General features: G+C 38.8%; 1 protein-coding gene across 3 annotated transcripts in view; it reads left to right on the forward strand.

The window, feature by feature from the left end:
• The window catches only part of LOC134285708 (cGMP-specific 3',5'-cyclic phosphodiesterase-like), a 425,298-nt gene that overhangs the window by 73,551 nt on the left and 332,053 nt on the right, over positions 1 to 19,694 (forward strand). The window lies entirely within an intron of this gene.

Genomic DNA, 19,694 nt, shown 5'->3' on the forward strand with positions numbered 1-19,694 from the left:
TATTTCCTCTATTTAAGTGATTAAGTGTAGTAGAAAAAAAAGGTAGGTATACCCAGTATATGCAAATGCTGTATCAAATTATGATGTTTTTATGGGCGTCCTTGGCATATCGTTTACTTTTCTATCTGACCGTCATCACATATTAATTACGAAGTCAGATTTCCACAAAATATAGCTTTACTGATTTAGTACTTTGAATACGCTAACGTACGGTACTGGAGGAATCCCCGAGGGATCCCTCGGGAGTCCCCGAAAGAATTCCTGAAGGAATCCCCGGAACAATCCCTGGAGAAATCCTCGAAGGAATTCCTGGAGAAATTCCCGGAGGAATTTCTGGAGGAATTCCCTGAGGAATTTCTGGAAGAATTCCCGGAGAAAATCTTAGTGAAATTTCAAGAGGAACTCCTGGACAAATTCTTGTAACAATCCCTGGAGGAATTCGTGGAGGAATCCACGGAAGAATTCCTGGAGGAATCCGCGGAGGTATTCCTGGAGGAATCCGCGGAGAAATTCCTGAATGAATCTCCGGAGGAATCCCTGAAGGAATTCCTGCAGGAATCCCTGAAGGAATTCCTGCAGGAATCCCCGAAGGAATTCCTGGAGGAATCCCCGAACGAATTCCTGGAGGAATCCCCGGAGGAATTCCAGGAGGAATCCCCGGAGGAATTCCTGGAGAAATCCCCGGAGGAATTCTTGGAGGAATCCCCGGAGGAATTCCTGGGGAATCCCCGGAGGAATTCCTGGAGGAATCCCCGGAGGAATCCCCGGAGGAATTACTGGAGGAATCCCCGGACGAATTCCTGGAGGAATCCCCGGAGGAATTCTTGGAGGAATCCCCGCAGGAATTCCTGGAGGAATCCCCGGACGAATTCCTGGAGGAATTCCTGAAGGAATCTCTTCAGGAATTTCTGAAGGATTCTTTGAAAGAAGTCCGGGAAGAATCCACGGAGGTATTTCCGGAGGAATTCCTGGAGAAATTTCTGGAGGAATCCCTGGAGGAATTACTGGATAAATCCTTGGATGAATCTCCGGAGGAATTCCTGGAGGAATTCCATGAAGAATCGATGGAGCAATTCCTTGAGGAATCTCTGGAGGAATTCCCGGAGGAATCTCGGGAGGAATTTCTGAAAGATTCTTCGAGGAAGTCCTGGACAATTCGCTGATGGTAGCCAGGTGAAATCCCAGGATGATTTTTTGGATCATTTGCTGGTAAAAACCCTCGAATTCATTTGAAAGTTCTTCTAACGCGTCTTGGATAGCTATGGAAGTCCTTTCTGAAGAATTCCTGGTGAAACGGCAAAATGTTTTTGCAACCATAGCAATTTGCAAATGCTCCATAAAAAATTAAAAAGTGTTCCGTAAAGAATGAATAAATATACCATAAAAATGTACAATGATGCCCATAAATAATAGAAAACGTTCTATACTTTTTAGAAAATGTACCAGTAAAACATATTTTTTTCTCATTGAAATAAAAAAATGCACCAATAAATAATACTGATATGCTCCATAATAACATACAAATGCTCCATAATGAATTAGAAATGCTCCATCAAAAAATTAAATTGAGCCCATAGAAAATCGAATATTGTTCTAATGAGCAAGTATATTGCACCATAAAAAATTAAAATTGCATCATAGAAAATAGATAAATGCACCAAAATTATCTAACTGCACTATAAAAAATAAGAATTGCTCCATAAACGATTGAAAACCCTCCATTACTTCGAACTTCTGCACAACTGAAGTACTTAGTGCAATGTGAAGAAGTATTGAATAATCGAATTTTAATTATGACAATATGGACGCAATGGACAATTTTTATTTTATTTTATTTTTTTGAGCAATTTATATTTTATATGGTAAAGTTTGACAATATTTGATTTGATTTTTCTATGGGTACAATTTTCATTTTTAATGGAGCATTTCTAATTCAATATGGAGCATTTGTATGTTATTATGATGCCTTTTATGGATTTTTTATGGATGCAAAGTTGCCTTTCTAATGAGATTTTTTTTTGTCTTACCAGTACGTTTTCTATAAAGTATAGGGCGTTTTTAATTATTTATGGGTAATGTTGCACACTTTTATGGAACATATGTCAATTTTTTATGGAGTGCGTTTTGATTACCTATGGAGCGTTTCTAGCTTCTTGCAATAAATAGGCTGCCCTACAGAAAGCCCTTGAATTTCTTAAGTAGTTTCTAGAAGAACTCCTGCAGAAATTCCTTCGGAAATAGTTGAAGTGATACATGCACGAACTTCTGTAGCAATTCATGAAGAAATTTTCTACAGAATGCCGAAAATAATTCCAGGAGTTACTTCTCAAGGTATTTCTGAATTCATTCTATAAGAGTTTTCGGAGGAATCTTAAACCACAGACAAACAGACGTAACACCTTGATTTTCATGGAAATCCAACGCCCAGTTCACACTACCATCACCTGGTGGAAAAGTTGCACGACTCACTGTGTTGTACAATATCGTCAACAGAAGGCGCTAGTGTGAAACGTCAAACGCATAGAAAAACGACGCGCGCGCCTCTGATTGTGAAAGCCACAACTATGAACATTTAAAATGATCTTTAAAAGCGTGCTCGATGGGAATTTCGCAAGTGTTACGTCTGTTTGTCTGTGCTTAAACTAAATACTTTTTGCCTTTCTCGTACACCGAAGTGTACTCAAAGGCTGTATGTTCACTCAAAAAACGAAATTTCGATAGAAGGCTCGAAAAGTCGAGTCATATATACCAGTCAACTCATCTCGACAAATAGAGATGATGTCTGAATGTGTGTATGTATGTATGTCTGTGCGCAAAATAAGTTCTCTCACTTTAAAATGACTTTCCATTGACCATTGATTTTAAAGATTATAACTCGAATCGAACCAGAATTTTACCGCCTTGCTATTAAAAATGGTGCGGATCGGCCAAGGCGTTCCGGAGTTATGGTCAATTCAGTGATCCGGACCAGCATCGGTAGAACTGGCCGTATATAAAACTGAACCAAGCCCCATCATGCAACATATCCAACTGCGGATGTTTGTAACCTTTAGCATGGTTGACGAATTTTGTGCGGAAATCAACACTGCAGATCAGAAATTCCATGATATCGGCCCAAAATTCAAGATGGCAGCCTAATATTCAAAATGGCAGCCCAAAATCCAAAATGGCGGCCCAAAATTCAAGCTGGTGGTTGTTCAATGGTGTTTTATGCTCTAAAACCATACAATATAGGTATATTTGGTATGGGAATGATGTGCGAAGTCCAAAAATGGCGACCAGAATATCCAAGATGACGGTCTAAAATCGAAGATAACGGCTCCAAATTCAAGCTGGTGGCCGTTTAATGGTGCTTTAGGATAATAAATCATTCAATATGGGTATATCTGGTATGGGAAAGAAGTCTGGAGTCCGAAAATGACGACCACAATTTCCAAGATGGCGGACTTAAATCCAAAATGATGGCTCAAAGATCAAGATTGCGGTTATTTTTAAGAGTTAAGGACTCAAACATCAAAAGCCAGATAAACGATATGATTTCTGGTGCCATAAAATGGATTTTTGTAAAAAGTACGTAAGAAGTAAGTAACGTAAGAAAGTGCGATATTTATCAACATGTCACTTGAGTTTTATTGAAGAAGGTTTTCGAACGCACGAAAAAGGCGTCGCTAGGTGGATTAATTTTTTTTTATCTTCTTTATTAGGAGCAGGGAAAAGCCCCTGGGAGTGGAATGTCTATTTGAATCCCTTCTCCCAGAGGCATAAAACCTCCCCTTCTTTTCGAAAATACATTACAATGGCACTTCTAGTGAGAATGACATTCTCTTTGAAGGAAGTACATAAGTTACTACAATTCAATTATATAAAATTTATTTGTGATGTGACGATGACTGGTGGGCACGGTGGTGAAGAAATACGGCTGACGAGTTTTGCAATCTCTTCGACTGGCAGATGAGCCTCTTTCGGACGCGCGTGTGGTCTGGAAGAGCTGAACTATCCTCACGGCCGACGGATGAGCGGACTATGGACGGTTGTCCAACAGCGCAGCGCAATGGAGTTGCAGCAAGATGGAAGTCAGTATCGACGGTACTTTCCGCACTTGAGCGCAGCATCACTTACTTCGGCTAGACATATACCAGCTTCTTACCATAAGCTTCTTCTACTTGCTGAACTCATAGAAGGAATTCTTGTTAGCATGCTCCATCTGCGGCTCTACATCCATCTGCGATAACTACAGAAACATTCCATGAAAAAAGAATAATGGAGGGGTTTCCAATTTTGGAAACTTTCATTCCTTTTTTAGATGATTCATTATATGTATGAATAAATAAACAAATGTTGGCAGCACCCTCTCAGATTACAATGAAACTTTCTGGATGTGTAGACCTTGACTAGATAATACTTTGTTTCTACTATATTGACGACGACTGTTTTGAAAACTTTCGAATAGTTTTGGCGTTTCAGTCTTTTCGGGGTCAAAAACAACTAAATGTTTTCTTCTTCCAACGTTTCGACCCTTAAGACAAAATCTCCTTGAATAAATGAGACAAAATCTCTTAACAAATTGTGTTCATTGGATTCTGAAATGATTATGACATTCACTGGTTAAGTTTTTGATAACAGATGACACTGAAAAAAAAACGTCTGGACATGAAAAAGTTTTTGTTTGAAAAACTTTTTTCCCTTAAAAGTGCCCATCTGATGGTGTATGGACGGTTGGTAGGGAACATAATTACCTATCTTGAGACAAAATTTCATTGAAATCGAAGATGGTGTTTTTTTTGTAAATCGACTTAGAATTTTTAAAAACGATATTTTTCAGTGTTGGACTCAATTTGGATTTTTTTCAATATTTTTTTTCTTGAAACTTGACGTTTTTAGTGACTATCACCCATACAACACTTTCTTGTAGGAGAAGTCATTTTTTTATTAAACACATTTGAAAAAATCGGTAAAAAAGTTTAGCCCTTTTCAAAAGGGTTCTATAACATTTACCCGAAAACCATTTACCCGAAAGACATTTACCCGAAAACCATTTACCCGAATGTAATATATACCCGAATGCGACACTTACCCAAATGCGACATTTATCCGAATAGTTTATTACTATGCACAAATTATGATTTTGTGAATAAAGTTCACTTATTTTGTTCAATTTAAAATGTGCATGTATTATTTTGCATTGTGGATCAGAAAAGCATTTTGAATATCAAGTTCCTCAAGAACCCATTTTATCAAATTTCCCCTGAAATGATCCACGATAGGAATTCACAGGGCATATGCGAACTCATAACTGCAGCTTACATTTGTTATGTTAACGCTGTTAGCGTTCACTCTAGATATTTACCCTTCTTTGATTCATATGCTGTTCTTTTGATAAGCAAAGGGGGAAATCTCTGTTTGTAGGCCAAATGGTCATTAATTCAAAACGATTAGAAAACAGCCCTCGGAAAATCAACATATCATTAGAAAATAATATTTGACAGAAAAGTTTGCAGGTTGTTCACCAAACAGATCATCCCATTATTAAAAGAAGGAAAAAATCTTAGATGAAGACTTGGAATCCATCACTCAATCATGTAAGAGTGTAATATAAAAGAACATCATATAATCGAAACAAGAACAAAACTTATATGCATCCCAACTAACAATGGTAGCTGAATAACAGCTTATTCAATCAAAATTTCAAAAATTAAGCTTATGAATGGCTTATTCTTCTATTGTACAGCAATAATGTTTGTTGTGCAGTTAGTAGTTCGAACGCCAACAAAATATGCAGCAGTGCAACTCGAAAGAACAGCCTTTGAAGAGAAGAAGGGAAAATCTCCGAAGGATAGGTAATAGTTTGGCCACCAAACAATACAGTGATACTATGTTTTTTAAAGAAACTCTACCCCCTTACTCCGAATGCCATCATAACCTCGAATAGGACGTTATTCCAAAAGCCATTTCCCCGAATGGGTCATCACCCCGATAGATAAGTATAATAGTTCCCTAAAGGATATAGGTAGAAAGATGGATTCACGGGTCTCCTATGGAGTTAGTAGTTCGTTCGCAACAAACTAAATAACATTTAAACTCCAACTCGAAAAAGTAGCCTCTTATGAAAAGAATGAATACATTCTATGGAGAAATTACCAGTTTAGTCAGTACCAGCCGACCAACCCATCAACAGTTCACGGGTGGACAATGTAAATTCGAAAGAACAGCCTATTTTAAAAAGAAGGAAAATCTTAGAAGAAGTGGATAATACTTGCGGTATGGCTGCCAGTTTGTGACCGTGTATATAAGTAGCTAATTTTGCATTTTTTGGGTGGCCTCCTGATTGATTCGGATTGGCGTTCGGACTAATTGGATGGAGCCGTAAAAGAACAGAATATCAACAAAAATGCTATTTTACATTGTGACAGCCAATTAGTCCTGTACCAGAGTGCTTGATGATCACTCAGTCTGATGATTATTAGGACTAACCAAAGCCTGCTATATGATACCGGGCCATAACATATTAATCATTGACAAATCGTATGAGGATCAAGTACACTTTTTTTATTTTTCGGATAAATGTCGTATTCGGGTAAATGTCGCATTCGGGTAAATGACGTTCGGGTAAATGTCTTTCGGGTAAATGTCTTTCGGGTAAATGGTTTTCGGGTAAATGTTATAGAACCTTTCAAAAGATAGTCTAGATAATTTTTGAAGAAACTAAGTATGCAAAGTGGCTTATCTAGTCAAGGTCTATACACCCAGAAAGTTTCATTGTAATCTGAGAGGGTGCTGCCAACTCCGAATACGATTTGGGGCGAAATTCGTCACTATATCCATCAAAAATACATGAAAACTTGAAAAGATACCCAAACAATATTTTGAAAACCAATTAGTCTTGTATAGATTTTGAGAACCGCAAAAAAGGTTTCATGATAGTTTTAAGAACCTCTCCTAGCAATGCTCGCCGAATTTTCCCAATTGGAAGTTGATAGTCAGACGCAATAACAGTGGGGCACGTTCGGTGTAGTACTAGATTTGTAGTAATGAGCTGAATTTTAGTATGGTGAGAAGGTCAATTCTCCGTTTCTGCAATGAAATGGTGCAAAAAGTGTGGGTATTATGATTCCTTACCTAATTTGATGCTGTTTGAGCAAAACTTTGGATAACTATGTTGTTTATGTTGCAAGAAATGGAGAAAATAACAACACTGTTGCCCAAAGTTTTGCTCAAACAGCATTAAATTAGGCCAGGAATCATAATACCCACGCTTTTTGCACTATTTTATTGCAGAAACGGAGAATTTACCTTCTCACCATACTAAAATTCAGCTCATTACTACAAATCTAGTACTTCACCGATCTCTCTCTCTCTTCTTGGCGTAACGTCCTCATTGGGACAAAGCCTGCTTCTCAGCTTAGTGTTCTATGAGCACTTCCACAGTTATTAACTGAGAGCTTCCTCTGCCAATGACCATTTTGCATGCGTATATCGTGTGGCAGGCACGAAGATACTCTATGCCCAAGGAAGTCAAGGAAATTTCCTTTACGAAAAGATCCTGGACCGACCGGGAATCGAACCCGTCACCCTCAGCATGGTCATGCTGAATACCCGTGCGTTTACCGCCTCGGCTATATGGGCCCTTCTTCACCGATCTGTCCTGTTCCACGCATCTTGATGCGTTCTTGATCGCATCGTCTTCATTTCCGGTCGATGAAGATGTGGTTGAGTTTTTTTTTGGTGAACAGATGCTCAGGACGTACATCATCAGGCTAGCTGAAATTAGAAGGACAGCAGAGCTCAGACTACACCACCAGTTAAGGCGCTGTCCATAAATCACATGGTTATATTTCTGGATATTCCGAACCATCCCAACCACAACTCTTAGCTGGCGGTACTTTTCATCAATGGAAGTATGAGGTAGGAACTTGTGATGATCAGAGGTATAATGTTGGACACTCTTCCAGATTGTCTTTTAACCATTTTACATTATCACAAAGGCTTTCATGTTCATTATTCGTCTCGAAAATGTCTTAATACAACATAATTCTGAATTAGGGGTAGGCGGGGCAATATGGACACCCGGGGCAGAATGGATACCCTCAATATTTTGGAATATGCGAACTTTTTTGAACTTTTAATGAATGGAAAATATAGTCCATTTGTTTAAATCGTAGTTTCAGGAAAGAAACATTCGAAATTAAAATTATACTTGATTTTACACGAAAAAGTTGCATCCTCCGTTTTTTGTGCATGGAAATTATAATTTTCACATCATCTTAAATAAGATTTAGTGATTAATTTATTGCAAGTCGATTAAAACCTGATATTTCTAGAACACATGCAAGTAGTTTTGCTGTATCTACATGCTTAACATGTTTATATTTTCTTCTTTATTATATAAAAAATCAAGTTTGGAAATATCTTCTGCTGCCGGGGCAAAATGGACATTCACCTTTTTGAAAGAAGCGGCAAGGGAAAAATATAACCTAAATCACAAACCAACCAAATTCTTTGATTTCAGTATATTTTCGGTTAAATGTTCACTATAGTAGACATAGGGTGAAACAAATTGGTCAAAAAACGACAGCAGTGGAAAATAGTTGTTCTAGGAACAGCTGTACATGCCGACAAAAACGACGCTTTATCCAAAACAGCCTGAATTTAAATTAACTGAACAAAAATGAACTACGTCGGCGTATTATTCATCCATAGTAGTTGTTTTGTAATGAAATGACTTTATAGGTGTAAATAATGTACGTGTGTCCATTCTGCCCCGTGTGCTTGAAGACGGTCATGAAAAACTAACAGTTTTCGTAACATTTTTTTAAGTGGATAAATCATTTTTCTTCGTGAGCATTCTTATGCAATAGATGCTAAATAGACTTTAAAAGGATACATGTATCAAAAAACTAAACTAAACAAAATACGTATCTGTCAAAGGATGCAAATTCTTAGTGGAATTCAAAGGAACAGTACTTAACGCGATTTTCTTTTTATTTACAGATATTCCCCTAACAAGCCCAGGTTAATCATCATAAACTTTTTTGACATCTTGCCAGGTAAAGTTGGCAAAAACCTTAGGGTGTCCATACTGTCCCGCCTACCCCTATCGATATTAAAGGAGGATGATTCCAACAGTGTATCTCAAATAAGTTAGCAAAAAGTTGCACTGTCCAGAAAAAAAAAATCCTTTGTAGAAAACGTCCTTCCTGTTGAGAACAGTGTTTACTGTAGTATACGGTCCCATTAAAACATTAAAATTTTCTAGTATGTTTACCGTGATGCTTTCTGAAGTGTTCCATTTTCTCAACATCTTGTTCATACATCACCCACGCGCGTACCTACCTCTTTTTTTTATTCTAGTCCATTCACCGACTATGTAGACGAGCGCGGCACAAGTCTTCACAGAAAGGCAAAGGCAACCGTTTAGTAGATGATGAACCTACTCACAAACACAATATCTACCAGTCAGTCGACCTAACGACCGAGGTGACACTGAGCTTCAAGTGTTTCTTCTACCTACTCATCGTCGTCGTCATTTGCCCCCACTTCCAAGAGATAAAATTCCGGATCCGGAGACGCTGTATGCACTTTATCTCTTGCATCGTTTACAAAGGGCAGACATTGTGTACGTTTCCTAATGAGAAGAAGCACTTAAGGTTCTCCGGTAGCGAACTCTCGCGGTGACCTTGGTTCGTGTCCTATTGACACATTTCCGCACCGGAAACTACACTCTCAGAATACTGGCGTGGTAAACTTCCCACCGATGTTCCACGTCGAGCGATGAAAAACAAAATCCACAGAATCCAACAAAACCACGCATCCGCTGCAGATCGTAAATCTCTGTCCGTCCATGCACGCATAGCATACACTTATCATCATGTTTCGGTGGTTGGTAAATCAGGGAGGAAATATTTGCTGTTTGTTGCAGACAAACTTTTCGCCCCCATCCCATCTTATCCCGTGGGGATGCTTGAAAGCTTACCAGAGTTGGACACACATAGGAACATGTCTGCAGAATGATTTGCCAAAAAGTGTCGGCTATGAAGGGAATGGTGTTCCATCTTGCCGAATTGCCGTGATTGATGACATAGCCGAACGATGTTATCGGCAGTTCTGTGTCTTGTGTCTATCGTATTGTTTGGAGTCAGCGATGCCAGGTGAAGTTTTCAAATTTCATACATCACTCAAGATAAGGCAACATCAACAATAGAACGCCACATGGGCGTAGCCAGAGGGAGGGGGGAGGTGTGTTTGGTCCGTGCCTTTTTTTACTTCTGCAAGAACGCGTCGACGAATTCCTCCAGGAATTTTTCCATAGCTTCCTTCAGTGAATACATCATGGATTGCTCCAGAGATTTTTTCAACAATTTCTCTAGGGGTTTCGCCATACATTCCTCCGGGAATTTCTCCTGGGATATCTTTGGAAGTTCCTCCAGTGATTGCTCCAGTGCCTTAATTGAGAATTCGTCCAAGAATTTCTCCAGGGATTTCCAAAAGAATGTCAATAGAGGTCCTTTTGTTAGGTATTTCTGCAAGTGTTCCTTCAGAAATTTCTTCAGGCATTTCTCTACATATTCCAGAATTCAACTAGCGTTTGACCCAATAATTCAATCTGGAATAATTCGAAGTATTTCAGCAAGAATATTTTTCAGAAATCCTTTCAGAAAAAAATACCAGAGATTATTTCGTCCAAAAATCATTGCAGACATGGATTCCTTCAGATTTTTTCTTTCTAGGTATTCTACAGGAAATCCTCCAATAATTTGTTAAGAAAGCTTTCCTGGGATTTCCTAAGGAATTCCTCAGAAATTCCTCCAGGTTTTCCTGCAGGAATTCATCGAGCGACTCACCCAGGAATTTCTAATGGGATTCTTTCAGGAACAACTGCAGGCATTTTTTCAAAAGCCTCCAAGGATTCCCACAGGAACTCTTTTTAGGATTCTTCCAGGAATTCTTCTTGAGATTCTTTCAGGGACATCTCCAGAAATTCATCCAGTACTTCCTCCAGGAAGTGCTTAGGGATTCCCTTAGAAATACCTTTTTGTATTGCTTCCGGGATTTCTTTCTGAAGTTTCCTTCAGAAACTGCTACAGCGATTCCACAAGGAGTTTCTCCACGAACTCTGCTTAGGATTCCTTCTGGATTTCTCCAAGAACTCCATCTCCGATTCCTCCAAGAATTCCACCAGAGATTCACTCGGAAATTTCTTCTGTAATTCTTTCAGGAACTCCTCCAGGAATTAATACAAAACTTCCTCCAGGGACTGTTTAGGGATTCCCATAGGAATATCGCTTGGAATTGCTTCCGGGATTCCTCCTAGAGTATCTTCAGGAACTCCTGCAGGGATTCCTACAGGAACTGCTAAACGAATTCCAACAGAAGTTTCTCCACGATTTCTTCAGGAATTCTTCCTGGGATTCCTACAAGGATTTCTTCAAGAATTTCTCCAGGGCTTCACTCGAGAATTCCTCCTGTGATTCCTTCAGGATCAACTTATTTTAATAATTCCTCCAAAGATTCTCCTAGGAACTCTACTTAACCTTCCAGGACGCGCGCCATCAAGCAACCGAAACTGCACCGCGCTCGCGCTGTATACGAAAAGCGAGGTTTTTTGGTAGTGTTGTACTTTTTACAACAGCGCGCGCGCTGAAGGGTTAAGATTCCTTCAGGAATTCTTCCTTGTATTCTTTTGGGAACTCCTCCAAGAATTAATCCAGTACTTCCTCCAGAAAACATTTAAGGATTCCTTTAGCAATTCCTTTAGAAATTACTTTCTGGATTCCTTCTGGAGTTTCTTCATGAATTCCTCCAACTGCTACTGGGATTCCTCTACGAACATTTCTAAGAATTCCTTCAGGATTTCTCCAAGAATTTCATCTGTGATTTCTTCAGGAATTATTCCTGGTATTCCTCTACGAATTCTTGTGGGTTTCGTGGGCGTGCGGTTAGTGGCGGCAGTCGTCTAGGCGTATCGTTAGCCTCGGAGTGTGGATTCGATTCCCGCTCCAGTCGGTGAAAACTTTTCGTCAAACGAAAAATTCATCACCGGGCCACTGGGTGTTCTGTGTGTTGTCCATTGTTTAGTGTAAGTAATGTGTTCAGTCTGTGCAGCCTCTGGCTGAAGACGGTGTGAATTGTCCTTTTTTTTTAAAGAGATTCCTCCAGAAATTTCTTCAAGAATTCTTCAAGAGATTCTTCCAGGGTAGGGATTGTTTTAGGAATTCCAGCAGGGGTTTCTCTAAAAATCCGTCCAGGAATTCATCTAGGTATTGCTCTAGAGATTTTTCCAGGAGTGTCTCTAGAGATTCTTTATGGCATTTCTCCAGAGATCGCTTCAGGGGTTCCATCAAAAGATTCACCAGAAAATCCCCTAGGAATTTTTGATGGAATTCATGCAGGAGTTATTCAAGGAATTCCTCCAAGGAATACTCCTACAGGTATTCCTCCAAAGATTTCTCCAGCAATTGCTTCAAAGATTCCTCAAAGGCTTCCACTAGGGATTTCCCAAAGCATTTCTCTTTGGATTTTTGCAGAGATTTCTCAAGGAATCCTTTCAGCGTTTCCTCCAAATGTTCCTCAATGAATTGCTTCAGGGACTCCTCCAGGAATTCCTCCGGGAAATCCCCAGGTGTGCTTCCAGGAGCTTCTTCTTGGGATTCCTCCAGCAATTCACGCAGGCATTCCTTCAGAATTTCATCTAGGAATTTTCCGGGATCTCCTCGTTGAATTCTCTTCTTATCACCGCAAAAATTTCATTAGGAATTCCTCCAGGAATTTTACCAGAAATTGATCTAGCAATATCTTCATAAATTATATCAAAAATTCATCCAAACAATGTCTCCAGGAAATCCTTCAGGGATTCCTTCAAAAATTATTCCATGATTTTCTTTAGGAATACCTTCTGGATTTTTTTTTCAAGGATTCCTCCAGGAGTTTTTCCAGATTTTCCTCCAGGAATTACTGTAGGGATTCCTCCAGGAATTAAGATTCCTACAAAAAATCATCCAGTAATTCGTTCATAAACTCTTCTAGAGATTTCTCCAGATTTCTTCAGGATTTTCTCCACGTATTTCTCCAAGGATTACTGCAGGAAATCCCCCAGATATTTCTTCAATGATTCTTCCAGGAAATCCTCTAGGTACTTCTTCAGGAATTCTTCCAAGAAATTCTCCAGGAATACCTTGAGGGTTTTTTATATAGTCCTCCAGGAATTCCGCTAGAAATTCTACCAGAAATTTCTCCAGGAATTTCTTCGGGGATTCCTTTAGGGATTTCACCACATATTTCTCCAAAGATTGTCCCAGGGATTGTTTTAGAAATTACTTCGAGGGTTTCTCCAAAAGTCCTTCCAGAAATTCTTGCTAAAATTTCTCATCGGATTTTTTCAGAAATAGAAAAATATCAGACATAAAAATCTCCCAAAGCTCTAGAGACTCCTTCAGATATTCATCCAGTAATTCTTTCAAGAATTCCTCCAGAGATTCCTCCAGGAATTTCTTCAGGGATTTCTCCAACAATTCCCACAGGGATACCTTTAGAAATTGCTCCAGCCATTCCTCCAGAATTTTATCCAGGAATTTATCAAGGAACTCCTCCGAGAATCCCTCCAGGAATTTCGTCAGGATTTCTCCAGGAATTGATCCAAGAATAGCTTCTGGACATCCATCAGAAATTATGCTAGCAATTCCTCCAGGAATTTCTACAGGAAATCTTCTAGGAATATCTGCAGAGATTCTGCCAGGAAATTCTCCACGATTAACTTCAGGAATTTTTCAGGAATTCCTACAGTTATTGCTTCAGTGATTTCTCCACGAATTTCTTTAGGGTTTTTTTTTTCAGGGATTCTTCCAGAAAATCCTCCGGAAATTCCTCCTGGAATTTCTCAAGGGATTTTTTTTCAGAAATTTCTCCAGGAATTCCTTCCCGAATTTCTCTGAAATTTTTTCCAGGATTTCCCCCAGGAATTTCTCCAGGAGTTCATCCAGGGATTGCTCCTGGAACTCATCCAAGAATTCCTGCTGGGTCTCATCCCAGAATTCCTCCAGGGATTACGCCAGGAATTTGTCCAGAAGTTCCTCCAGGCATTTCTCCAGAATTCAGGGTTTTCTCTAAAAATTCCTTGAAGAATTTTTTTGAGAAATTTGTCTAACATTTCCTACGGGAAATCTTCAAGAGATTTCTTTTAAAAAAAAATCTAGGGTTTTTTTCCCAGAACTCCTTCAGGAATTTCTCCAGAAATTCTTCTAAAGAACCATCTTGAAATTTATTTATGATTTATTCCAGGAATTCTTCAAGAGATTTCTTCAGTAATTTCTCTATGAATTCCTCCCAGAATTAATCCAGGGATTCCTCCGAGAATTCCTTCGTGAATTCCTTCAGGAATTCTACAGACATTCCTGTTGGAATTCTTCCAGGGATCCATCCAGGAATTTATCCAGGAAGTCTTCCAGGGATTGCTCCAGCAATTCTTTAGGTGATTTCTTCAGAAATTCTTCTCAGGTTCGCTTCAAAAATTCATGCAGGATATCCTTCAGAAATTTCAGAAATGCTTTAATCATCTTTTCCAGGGATGTACCCAAGAATTGCTCCAGGATTACATGAAGATTTTTTTTTATTACTTCAAGAATTTCTGCACGAATTCCTCGAGAGAATAATGTTGGAAGATATTTTAAAAATGATGCAAACAGCAACTCAGAAATTATCCAGGGATTCTTTCAGGTATTCCTCCAGCAATTCATTCGGAAGGTTACTCAGAGACTCCATTCGGAATTCTTACAATAAGCGAGAATATAAGTCCTCCATTTTCAAAACTTCTTCGGACGGATTTCCATTATGCTCTACTGAAAAAAAAGGTTCAAGAAATCATGAAGAAAATTCTGAATTAGTCCTCAAAAGAGTTCGTAATTTCCAAAAAAGTTCAGCCATAATTTCTTGGGAATGTTTTATAGATAGTAACAAAAAAAATCTGAGATACAGAAGAAACAATGCACGAGGTAATAAAAATCCCAAGTCTTCTAAAAATTGGCCACCGCTACCAGTACCAGGTTGATTTGTGTAGAACAGCCGAGCATTTTTCAACGTATTATACAGCGTGACTGCTGAAGGGTTCAATATTCAATTTCGTCGTGTTGCGTTTAGTTATTTATTTATTTATTTATTTATTTATTTACATCGTCTTCAGTTTAACTGTACAGACTGTTTTACCTAGTATTAAGATTTCTTTAAAACTAAAGCGCGGTTAAATACAAAGCATAGGACTATAACGTTCACGTTACAAATTGATGATTTCTAATCAGCACTATGACTTAATATTGAATAAATGCATTACATAAAAACATCATCAAAGCAAACGAACTAAACACACACCCATTTATCAAGAACAATAACTGCATATTAAAAAGTACATATATCGTGTATCAATTCGTATTTACGATTTCATATACAGGAATGTTGAAAATAAACTGTTTCGTTCCTCAGCGATAGTGGTGTCCATGGGTCGTTTGGAAATTTTATCCCACGTGGCCAAGTGGTCGCAGTCATGGCTAGTTGCTTCCAACGATTTGACAAAACAATCCTGAATGAAATGTAGTCCAGATCATCGCAGCTTTTCCAACGAGGAACTAATTTTGTTACATCCGCATACTCGGGTTCTGGAGCACAAAGCGACTGCGATACTAAGTGAACAATGTCGTTCTCGGTCACCCGTCGGTCGATGTTTGTTAATAGCAGCGAAAACGAATCATTTGGCGTGTGCCTAGGCATGTGCAAGCTATTGGACGAACATTCACTTGCATTGTTTAACGGCTGCGGTGGTGAGTTGATTGGTGTTGAGTTTCGTTGTGCTGAAGCAGATGACGTAGATGATGCGGTAGCAATAGACAGTTTAGCGATCGTGTTGTTAATTGATCCGATTTGGGACTTGATTTCCTCGAATTCAGTTGTGAATAACGAATTATCCGACGGTTTAGACTTGGGAGATACCGGAACATGATCTCTGGCCTGGCGGAATTCGAAAATGCAGTCATCACATATCCAAATGATATTCTTGGATAGTGCACACAATTGATCCTCAGAGATAGCAACACATGTAGCGTGAAATTTTTTGGCGCATCTCCCCTCACACACAGTGAAAAGACAGTTCAAAGTGTCAATGTCTGCACAGCATTGTTTACACTGATTATCCATTACGTTTGATTGTAATTTACTAATGACTTTAGCAAAATCACTCAGGAATCTTCAATAATTCCTATCTTCTTAAAAGTCCAGACACTTAATTCGTTGACACACGGGTCGAGTACAGTAGCACCAAGCAGTAAGAATTTAAGTATGGAATATATTCAGCGGATTTCACGTTATAAAAGCTAAGGGTCCTCACCCCTCCCTGATCGGAAAGCTGGCTACGCCCTTGGTACGCCAAAATACATACTCGGTTCGTGGCTTCCGCTCTCCATCGTCGGTCACGCTCAATGCTCGGCAGATCACGCTCCACCTGGTTCGCCCATTGTGCTCTCTGCGCTCCATGTCTTTTTGTACCAACCGGATTAGTAGCGAACACCAACTTTGCAGGGTTGTTGTCCGGCATTCTTGCAACATACCCTGCCCATATGGCATACGCCCATTCGTCGTAGAGTGCAACGAGCTCGTGGTTCAGGATCATGCTTCTCCGCCATTCACCGTTCTCCTGCACACCGCCGAAGACTATCTTTAGCATGCGTCGCTCGTAGACCGCATCTTCTTCTGGAGCCCTTTGTAGTCAAGACTTCCACTGATGACGCGCTTTCAGATTTCATTGACATTTTTGGCAGCTGTCAGTAAGGATCCCCGAGGTAGACGATAATGTCCATATCGTCCGCAAAGCACACAAACTGGCCGGATTTTGTGAAAATCGTACCCCGACTAGTGAGCCGAGTCGTCGCATGAAATCTTCCTGAGGTATGTTGAAGAGTAGGCATGAGAGTCCGTCACCTTGTCGCGGTCCTCGGTGAAATCCGCTGAATATATTCCATACCTAAATTCTTACTGCTTGGTGCTACTGTACTCGACCCGTGTGTCAACGAATTAAGTGTCTGGACTTTTAAGAAGATAGGAATTATTGAAGATTCCTGAGTGATTTTGCTAAAGTCATTAGTAAATTACAATCAAACGTAATGGATAATCAGTGTAAACAATGCTGTGCAGACATTGACACTTTGAACTGTCTTTTCACTGTGTGTGAGGGGAGATGCGCCAAAAAATTTCACGCTACGTGTGTTGCTATCTCTGAGGATCAATTGTGTGCACTATCCAAGAATATCATTTGGATATGTGATGACTGCATTTTCGAATTCCGCCAGGCCAGAGATCATGTTCCGGTATCTCCCAAGTCTAAACCGTCGGATAATTCGTTATTCACAACTGATTTCGAGGAAATCAAGTCCCAAATCGGATCAATTAACAACACGATCGCTAAACTGTCTATTGCTATCGCATCATCTACGTCATCTGCTTCAGCACAACGAAACTCAACACCAATCAACTCACCACCGCAGCCGTTAAACAATGCAAGTGAATGTTCGTCCAATAGCTTGCACATGCCTAGGCACACGCCAAATGATTCGTTTTCGCTGCTATTAACAAACATCGACCGACGGGTGACCGAGAACGACATTGTTCACTTAGTATCGCAGTCGCTTTGTGCTCCAGAACCCGAGTGTGCGGATGTAACATTAGTTCTTCGTTGGAAAAGCTGCGATGATCTGGACTACATTTCATTCAGGATTGTTTTGTCAAATCGTTGGAAGCAACAAGCCATGACTGCGATCACTTGGCCACGTGGGATAAAATTTCCAAACGACCCACACTGGAGTAACAGGGTCCAATTCATGGCCAAAAAGTTTTAACACGTTTTTATGGTGTATTATGTATGTACTAGCGATAAAATTGTGAATTTAGATATTGAGGAAGCATTTTGGATTATAAATAGCCATATTAATCCACTTAAAGGCTAGAAATGATTTCTTATAACCTCTCCAAGGACAACGTTTATTTTCACCCCCAAAAATCGCTTGAAGCGTCGAACATTTTTATTTGACAACAGAGAACTGAAAAATAATTATATTTCCATTAAAAATATTGTTTGGAAACAAGGGCCACCTCGTTTCATAGAAATTCTCCTAGAAGTGTGAGAGAAATTCAATTCTTTTATAAGTGTAGATAACGTGTTTATGTCTTCAGCGAAGTTGTAAGGAGTGTCATAATTGGGAAACTTGTTGAACAATAGTTCTATCTTCACAATTTTTGAGAATATGGGCCGTTATTTTTGAACGGTCTCTTAAACTCAGTTTAAATGTTGTACCTTTTTCTAGATATTTTGGGAATCACATTTTCATTTTGGGGTAACTTTTATAGTGCCCTGGAAAACACATCAAAACTCAAAAACTAATCATGGATTGAAGTTTTAGTAGTTTGAACATGATGATAGAAGCCGTGTGGAATATATCAGTTTGAATTATTCCATTAAAACATAGCATTTTAACACAACTTTATACATAAAAGTAAGTTCGTGGAGTACTGAGTGAAAAACTCAATGAGTTTAGCTATAAAAACAATATTTATCTGAAAATATTTTCTTAACGGTGCATCAACATATGATTACATGCTACAAATAGTGAGCTCTTTATTTGAGTTGTTTTTGATTTTTTTATAACAAATTTTGAACACAACAGTTCTAGCTACATTAGATTACTACTGCATTGCATACATTTAGGCGTTTATCGGTGTATGGAGATTTCTGCCCAAATTTACTAAATTAATTCCATTTGACACATTTTGTTAAGAGATAGAAGACCAGATTTGTATTCTGCTATGATCTATCTACCGAGAATAAGTGGCCGTTCATTGAAAAAGTAGTCGAAACGAAGTTGTTATATCAAAATTAAACATAAATTGTAACTAAAAACTAGTCAAAAAGGTGTAAATTTCAAAATGATTTATTTTTTCGTCTGGTACTTTCTGGTACCCGAGTATATTTACTTTATAACTGCATATAAGTTGAAAATTCGCTATTTTCAACATCCTTTCATCTATTGGAAGATGCTTCAGTTCTGGGCTCTTTCTAAGTTGATGAAGGGATTTATAAATGCTTGCAAGGACTTGGCCAGGTGTGTGGAGCTGAGTGAATCTATGACATTGTAGATAGTAGCGACATCAGCAATGTCAATGGAAATATTCAACTTTGCAACTCCATCCAAGATTTGTGCAAGTTTTCATGCTATGCTATGCTATGCTATGGTACTTTCTGGTACCCGTTCTCTTGCGATTCACAAAGGATATGCCTTATATTTTATTGTAATTTTATCCAGATCGCGGAATGCTGCAGAATCTGAAAACTTTTTTAATGCTGAAAATGGTTCAAAATTGACAAAAAACATGATTTTTAAAACTCTTCTGTAAGAGAGCAAAATCAATGAAACCAGGTGTAGCTTTTGTTTAAATGATACACCCTTATCAGGAGAACTGTGTTACATACTCAGTTATTTTTTCAAATTGTCAATATTTCGATAATTGAAGTTCTTCCGATGAGTTATGATGCAAATGAAAAAAACAGTAGAGAAAATCGTCAAATTTCGGCATTTATTCTTAAAAAAAATATGCATCCCAAAGTATTTTATTGATTGCCGCATGATGAAGCCTTACTTCATTTATCTTTAAAAAATATTAGACTTTGG

This window comes from Aedes albopictus, chromosome 1 (genome assembly GCF_035046485.1).
Source record: "Aedes albopictus strain Foshan chromosome 1, AalbF5, whole genome shotgun sequence".
Lineage (NCBI taxonomy): Eukaryota > Metazoa > Arthropoda > Insecta > Diptera > Culicidae > Aedes > Aedes albopictus.